Source organism: Arachis hypogaea, chromosome 17 (genome assembly GCF_003086295.3).
Source record: "Arachis hypogaea cultivar Tifrunner chromosome 17, arahy.Tifrunner.gnm2.J5K5, whole genome shotgun sequence".
NCBI classification, from domain to species: Eukaryota; Viridiplantae; Streptophyta; class Magnoliopsida; order Fabales; family Fabaceae; genus Arachis; species Arachis hypogaea.
In genome coordinates, this window is record NC_092052.1 from 33,029,741 (window position 1) to 33,037,857 (window position 8,117).

At 37.3% G+C, this 8,117-nt stretch overlaps 2 non-coding genes across 2 annotated transcripts; one reads left to right on the forward strand and one right to left on the reverse strand.

Annotated features, from left to right (window-relative positions):
* Positions 1–318: 318 nt before the first annotated feature.
* LOC112768410 (small nucleolar RNA R71) lies at positions 319–425 on the forward strand. The gene has a single exon (XR_003185843.1). It is a non-coding gene; the product is annotated as a small nucleolar RNA R71 (small nucleolar RNA).
* A 4,411-nt stretch (positions 426–4,836) lies between these two features.
* Positions 4,837–4,942, reverse strand: LOC112768707 (small nucleolar RNA R71). Its single transcript, XR_003186105.1, has one exon. It is a non-coding gene; the product is annotated as a small nucleolar RNA R71 (small nucleolar RNA).
* Between the last annotated feature and the right edge of the window lie 3,175 nt (positions 4,943–8,117).

The following is an 8,117-nucleotide window of genomic DNA, read 5'->3' on the forward strand; positions in this document are numbered from 1 at the left end:
GTATTGTTGGATGCAGTTTGCATTCCATTCAGACTCTGAGAAATCATATTGACTTGCTGAGTCAATATTTTATTCTGAGCCAATATGGCATTCAGAGTATCAATTTCAAGAACTCCCTTCTTCATAGGCGTCCCATTACTCACAGGATTCCTCTCAGAAGTGTACATGAACTGGTTATTAGCAATCATGTCAATGAGTTCTTGAGCTTCTGTAGGCGTTTTCTTTAGGTGAATGGATCCACCTGCAGAAGTGTCCAATGACATCTTTGATAGCTCAGATAAACCATCATAGAATATATCCAGGATGGTCCATTCTGAAAGCATGTCAGAAGGACACTTTTTGGTCAGCTGCTTGTATCTTTCCCAAGCTTCATAGAGGGATTCACCTTCTTTCTGTCTGAAGGTTTGAACATCCACTCTAAGGTTGCTCAGCTTTTGAGGAGGAAAGAACTTGGCTAAGAAAGCCGTGACCAGCTTATCCCAAGAGTTCAGGCTATCTCTGGGTTGAGAGTCCAACCACACTTTAGCTCTGTCTCTTACAGCAAAAGGGAAAAGCATGAGCCTGTAGACTTCAGGATCTACTCCGTTGGTCTTAACAGTATCACATATCTGCAAGAATTCAGTTAAGAACTGAAAAGGATCTTCAGATAGAAGTCCATGAAACTTGCAGTTCTGCTGTATCAGAGAAACTAGCTGAGGTTTCAGCTCAAAATTATTTGCTCCAATGGCAAGATTGGAGATGCTTCTTCCATGTAAATTGGAAGTAGGTGCAGTAAAGTCACCAAGCATTCTCCTTACATTATTGTTGTTGGGTTCGGCTGCCATCTCCTTTACTTGTTCAAAATTTTCAATAAGGTTGTCTCTGGATTGTTGTAATTTAGCTTCTCTTAGTTTTCTCTTCAGAGTCCTTTCAGGTTCTGGATCAGCTTCAACAAGAATGCCTTTTTCTTTGTCCCTGCTCATAAGAAAGAGAAGAGAAAAAGAAAAGAAGAGGAATCCTCTATGTCACAGTAAAGAGGTTCCTTATTGTTAGTAGAAGAAGAAAAGAAGAAAAAATTCGAACACAGATAAAAAAGGGGGTTCGAATTTGGTGAGTGATGTGAGGAAGAGATGTTAGTAGATGAATAAATAAATAGAATAAGAGGAAGAGGATTTTCGAAAAAAATAATTTTTGAAAAAGAGTTTGTAATTTTCGAAAAATAATTTTTGAAAAAGGTTAGTAATTTTTTGGAAAGTTTAAAGTCAAAAGTTAAAATAATTAATTAATTAAAAAGAATTTTTGAAAAAGAGGGAGATATTTTTGAAAATTAGAGAGAGAAAGTTAGTTAGGTGGTTTTGAAAAAGATAAGAAACAAACAAAAAGTTAGTTAGTTAGTTGAAACAAATTTGAACATCAATTTTGAAAAGATAAGAAGATAAGAAGTTAGAAGAGATATTTTGAAATCAAATTTTGAAAAAGATAGGATGAGAAGATATTTTTGAAAACATATGATTGAAATTAGTTTTTTTTTTTAAAAAGATTTGATTTTTAAAATCACAATTAATGACTTGATTCACAAGAAATCACAAGATATGATTCTAAAACTTAAAGTTTGAATCTTTCTTAACAAGCAAGTAACAAACTTGAAATTTTTGAATCAAAACATTAATTGTTATTGTTATTTTCGAAAATTATGATGTAAAATTAAGAAAAAGATTTTGAAAAATATTTTTGAAATTTTCGAAAATAACTAAAAAGAATTTGAAAAAGATTTGATTTTTGAAAAAGATTTTGAAAAAGATAAGATTTTTAAATTGAAAATTTGATTTGACTCATGAAAACAACTAGATTTTAAAATTTTTGAAAAAGTCAAATCTAATTTTTGAAATTTTAAGAGAGAAAAAGGGAAAGATATTTTTTTATTTTTGAATTTTTATGATGAGAGAGAAAAACAAGAAAAATGATGCAATGCATGAAAGTTATGGATCAAAACAGTGAATGCATGCAAGAATGCTATGAATGTCAAGATGAACGCCAAGAACACTATGAAGATCATGATGAACATCAAGAACATATTTTTGAAAAATTTTTAATGCAAAGAAAACATGCAAGACACCAAACTTAGAATTCTTTAATGCTCAGACATAAAGAATTCAGGAATGCATATGAAAAACAAGAAAAGACACAACATGCAAATGCAAAGATCAAACAAGAAGACTTACTAAGAACAACTTGAAGATCATGAAGAACACTATGAATGCATGATTATTTTCGAAAAATGAAAGATGCACATGCAATTGACACCAAACTTATAACATGACTCAAGACTCAAACAAGAAACACAAAAAATATTTTTGATTTTTATGATTTTCTAATTTTTTTGTATTTTTTTTGAAAATTATTTGAAAAACAAAAATAAGGATTCCAAAATTTTTAATATGAATTCCAGGAATCTTATGCTCTTTAGTCTAAAGCTCCAATCAAAGGGTCAGGCATGGTTTAATAGCCAGCCAAGCTTTAGTATGTAAATCAGGAACAGCAGCAGGTGGATTAGCAACAACTAGCTTGCTCTTGATAACAAATTGGAAGCCTCAGTCCAAATGAATTTAGACACGCCTTTACAGCCAGCCAGACTTTACATGCTTCATGAAACACTAGAATTCATTCTTAAAAATTCTGAAGAAAAATATATTTTTGAAAACATTTTTTTTAAAATTTTTTCGAAAACAAAGGAGAAAATTTTGAAAGATTTTTGAAAAATTTTTGAAAAGAAAACAAAAAGAAAATTACCTAATCTGAGCAACGAGATGAACCGTCAATTGTCCAAACTCGAACAATCCCCGGCAACGGCGCCAAAAACTTGGTGCATGAAATTGTGATCTCTGGTAATAGCTCCAAAAACTTGATGCTCTAATCTCAATTCATAATTTGTCACAACTTCGATACAACTAACCAGCAAGTGCACTGGGTCGTCCAAGTAATACCTTACGTGAGTAAGGGTCGAATCCCACGGAGATTGTTGGTATGAAGCAAGCTATGGCCACCTTGTAAATCTCAGTCAGGCGGATATAAAATAGTAATGGGATTTTCGAAAATAATTAATAAAAGAAGGATAGAAATACTTATGTAAATCACTGGTGAGAATTTCAGATAAGCGTATGGAGATGCATTCGTTCCTCTGAACCTCCGCTTTCCTGCTGTCTTCATCCAATCAGTCTTACTCCTTTCTATGGCTGGCTTTATGCAAGGGCATCACCGTTGTCAGTGGCTACATCCCCTCCTTTTGTGAAAATGGTCCAAGATGCCCTGTCACGGCACGGCTAATCATCTGAGGTTCCCGATCATGCTGGAATAGGATTCACCCTCCTTTTGCGTCTGTCACTACGCCCAGCACTCACGAGTTTGAAGCTCGTCATAGTCATTCAATCATTGAATCCTACTCGGAATACCACAGACAAGGTTTAGACTTTCCGGATTCTCTTGAATGCCGCCATCATTCTAGCTTACACCACGAAGATTCCGATTAAGAGATCTAAGAGACACTCATTCAATCTAAGGTAGAACGGAAGTGGTTGTCAGGCACGCGTTCATAGGGAATGATGATGATTGTCACGTTCATCACATTCAGGTTGAAGTGCGAATGAATATCTTAGAAGTGAAATAATATGAATTGAATAGAAAACAGTAGTACTTTGCATTAATCTTTGAGGAACAGCAGAGCTCCACACCTTAATCTATGGAGTGCAGCAACTCTACCGTTAAAAATACATAAGTGAAAGGTCCAGGCATGGCCGAATGGCCAGCCCCCAAAACGAGATCACAGGATCAAAATACAATCCAGGATGTCTAATACAATAGTAAAAGGTCCTATTTATAATAAACTAGCTACTAGGGTTTACAGAAGTAAGTAATTGATGCATAAATCCACTTCCGGGGCCCACTTGGTGTGTTCTTGGGCTGAGCTTGAATGTTACACGTGCAGAGGCTCTTTCTGGAGTTGAACACCAGGTTGTAACGTATTTCTGGCGTTCAACTCTGGTTTGTGACTTGTTTCTGGCGTTTAACTCCAGACAGCAGCGTAGAACTGGCGTTCAACGCCCTTTTACATCGTCTAAACTTGGCCAAAGTATGGACTATTATACATTTCTGGAAAGCCCTGGATGTCTAATTTCGAACGCAATTGGAAGCGCACCATTTTGAGTTCTGTAGCTCCAGAAAATCCACTTTGAGTGCAGGGAGGTCAGAATCCAACAGCATTAGCAGTCCTTCTTCAACCTCTGAATCTGATTTTTGCTCAAGTCCCTCAATTTCAGCCAGAAAATACCTGAAATCATAGAAAAACACACAAACTCATAGTAAAGTCTAGAAATGTGAATTTAACATAAAAACTAGTGAAAACATCCCTAAAAGTAACTAGATCCTACTAAAAATATACTAAAAACAATGTCAAAAAGCGTATAATTTATCTGCTCATCAATAAGCAACCTAGAAGAGTGCTTGGCTCTTACACTGCTCCTAATGCAGACCTTTATGGCAAAAGTATTGTGGTGCCTCCAATAGCTGCAAATAATTTTGAACTGAAGCCACAGCTAATTACTCTTGTGCAACAAAATTGTCAGTATCATGGACTCCCTCAGGAAGACCCAAATCAGTTTATTTCTGATTTTTTGCAGATTTGTGATATTGTGAAAACTAATGGAGTGAATTCTGAGGTGTACAAACTCATGCTCTTCCCATTTGCTGTGAGGGATAGAGCAAAGTTGTGGTTAGATTCTCAACCCAAGGAGAGTCTGGATACTTGGGATAAGGTTATCACCGGATTTCTGACTAATTTTTTTCCACCTCAAAAGCTGACTAAGCTAAGGGTGGAGGTTCAAACTTTCAGACAGAAAGATGGTGAGACCCTTTATGAAGCTTGGGAGAGATTCAAGCTACTGACTAGGCAATGCCCTCCGGACATGTTCTCTATATGGACTCAGCTGGATATCTTTTATGAGGGCTTATGTGAAATGTCCAAGATGCGATTAGATAATTCTGCAGGTGGTTCTTTGCACATGAAGAAGACACTAGAGGAGACTACTGAGCTTATTGAGTTGGTTGCTAATAATCAATACTTATATTCCTCCAACAGGAATCCTGTGAACTCTGAGACCCCTCAGAAGAGAGGCGTTTTGGTAGTGGAAGCTGTTGATGCTCTTCTTGCTCAGAATAAGCTTTTGTCTCAGCAAATAAATCTGATTACTCAACGGTTGAGTGGAATGCAAGTTTCAGCTGTCAACACTCAAAATGCACATCAAGAGGTCCCTTATGACATGACAGGTTATTTTATGCAAAATAAAAATTATGATTATGCTCAATCTTCTTCTAAACAGGTCAATTACATGGGGAGTGCTCCTAGAAATTCCAATAATGATCCCTACTCTAAGACCTACAATCAAGGGTGGAGAAATCACCCAAAATTTGGGTGGAGAGAGTAACCTCAGAGGCCACAAAATTTTAATAATAATTCTCAGGGTGGTTTTCAACAGAATAATTTTAATAACCATCAGTTTCAGTCTTTTCAACCCCAGCAAAACAATGATTTGAAAGCAATATTGGAAAGTTTTAGATAGGAAACCAGAGCATCAATCAAGAACTTGGAGATTCAGATGGGTCAATTAGCCACAAAAGTTAATGAAATTGATCAGAGGACCACTAATAGCCTTCCTAGTAACACAATTTCAAATCCAAGAGAGGAATACAAGGCTATCGCCTTGATAAGTGGACAAGTGGCAAGTACGGAAGCACAAGTTAATGAGGAGCCTGTTGAAAAAGAAGCTCCAGAGGAGAAGAAGGAAGAAGTAGAGCACGTCCCTCCAAATCGTGTGGACAACCCATTCCCAGACTCTCTTTACACTTATCCTACATTGCCAAAGGCTCCTGAGTACAAGTCTAAAATGCCATATCCTCAGAGACTTCAAAAGGAGACCAAGGACAAGCAATTTTCAAAGTTCTTGGAAGTCTTCAGAAAATTGCAAATAAATATTCCTTTTGCTGAGGTTTTGGAGCAAATGCCTCTCTATGTCAAATTTATGAAGGAGTTGTTGTCAAAGAAGAAGCCTTTAAAGGGAGATGAGACAGTGGTCCTGATTAAGGAATGTAGTGCCATCATTCAGAATAACTTACCAAGGAAGATGTCGGATCCAGGGAGCTTTCAAATTCCATGCACCATTGGGAGCACAACCTTTGAGAAAGCATTATGTGATCTGGGAGCAAGCATAAATTTAATGCCCTTGTCTGTGATGAAAAAGTTGCAAATCCAAGAGGCACAACCCACAAGGATAGCATTACAGATGGCAGACAAATCTATAAAGCCTACATACGGACTAGTGGAGAATATCCTGGTCAAAGTGGGTAAGTTATTTCTCCCAGCAGATTTTGTGATTCTTGACACGGGGGAGGATGAAAATGTCTCTATAATTCTAGGAAGGCCATTCCTAGCCACTGGAAGAGCTCTAATTGATGTGGAAGAAGGTGAATTAGTGCTTAGAGTGCATAATGAGCAACTGGTCTTTCATGTCTTCAAAGATATACATTCAGCAAGTGAAGAAGAGAGGTGCATGCAGACTAAGCTTATTAATCCAAACCTTCAAGAACCCCCTGATGATGCACAGCAGAATTTGCGGCTCAAACCTCCTTTGGTAACAATCAATAAAATTTCTCCTGACATCAAACCTAAGTTTGGTGTCGGGAATGCATCATCCACCAAGGCGGAGGTTTCCAAAAAGAAGAAAGTACCCAGGGGATGGAGAAACAAAAAGATTCCCACTGAAGACTTCTCCCCAGGAATGAAGGTGGTATTCACTGCATGTCCAATCTTGCCTCATACAGTGAACAGGATCCTGTCTCTTGAGCATATAGAGTTGATCAATGGGAGCACAGGAAAGAAGTTCACAATGAGAGGTGAAGAGCTGAGCCCTTATGATCCTCCTCCTTAGAGGAGCTGACCGTCAAGCTAGTGACGGTAAAGAAGCACTTGTCGGGAGGCAACCCGATAATTTTGTATCCTTAGTTATTTTTTCGTTGCATTAGTTTTATTATCTATTTGATTTTTATTTAGTTTTTACTGTTTTTTCTTTGTTTTACGTGTGTTTTGATCATGCAGAAATTTTTAGATCAGGAACCGAACAATTAGAAAAATTTTTGCCCACTTTGGAAAAGGTTGATTCTGCCAAGTCCATGCCGAACTTGGGATTTTCCAAGTTCAACGTGGAGTGTGCATGCGAAAGTGATGATTGCCTCTGCCAAGTCCACGCTGAACTTGAAAAATCCCAAATTCAACGTGGAAAACGACGTAAATAGCATGCACTTGTTAGAAGACCCACGCTAAACTTGGGAAATCCTAAGTTCAGCGTGAAAAACGACGTAAAAGAGAGCAAATAAGCAAGACTCCACACTGAATTTAAAATATCTCAAATTTAGCATGAGATGTGCGAGACAAAAAGCAAATTGCCACTGCCAGGTCCACGCTAAACTTAGGATTCTCCAAATTCAGCGTGGGGGGTTAAAAAAAAATTCTTGGGTTCACGCCGAACTTAGTGTATTCAACGTGGAGAATGAATCCCTTCTTACCATTCCACACACATACGCTCCCCCCTTCCCTTATATACATATATATATACGTTCCCCTCCCCCTATTATATAACATATATATACACACACGTTTTCATCCCCTCATATCTATATCTATCTATATATAATCCTAGCCCCCTTCCCAACCGTGACCTCCCCACCCTCCCTCCCCTCTTTTATATATATATTCCCACCAACGTAACACCTCCCCCCTTTTTTATATATATACAAGTTTTAATTTTTATCTTTTTTGTCTTTTTTCTATTCGACTTCTTTTGCATTAATATTTATTTTTACTCCTTCATACATTTTCTTTGTCTTTTTTTTTTCAGTTTTTCTTTGCTTGAGAACAAACAAACTTTTAAGTTTGGTGTTGCATGTCGCTTCGCTTGTGAATTTTCTGTTCATTTTAATGGCACCAAAGGGAGGCGAATCATCTTCACAGAGGAGCACAACCTGAAGAATGAAACGGCCACTAGGATAACTAGGGTGGTTGAGCTCCTTTCATTCTATATTCCCTCCCGTTC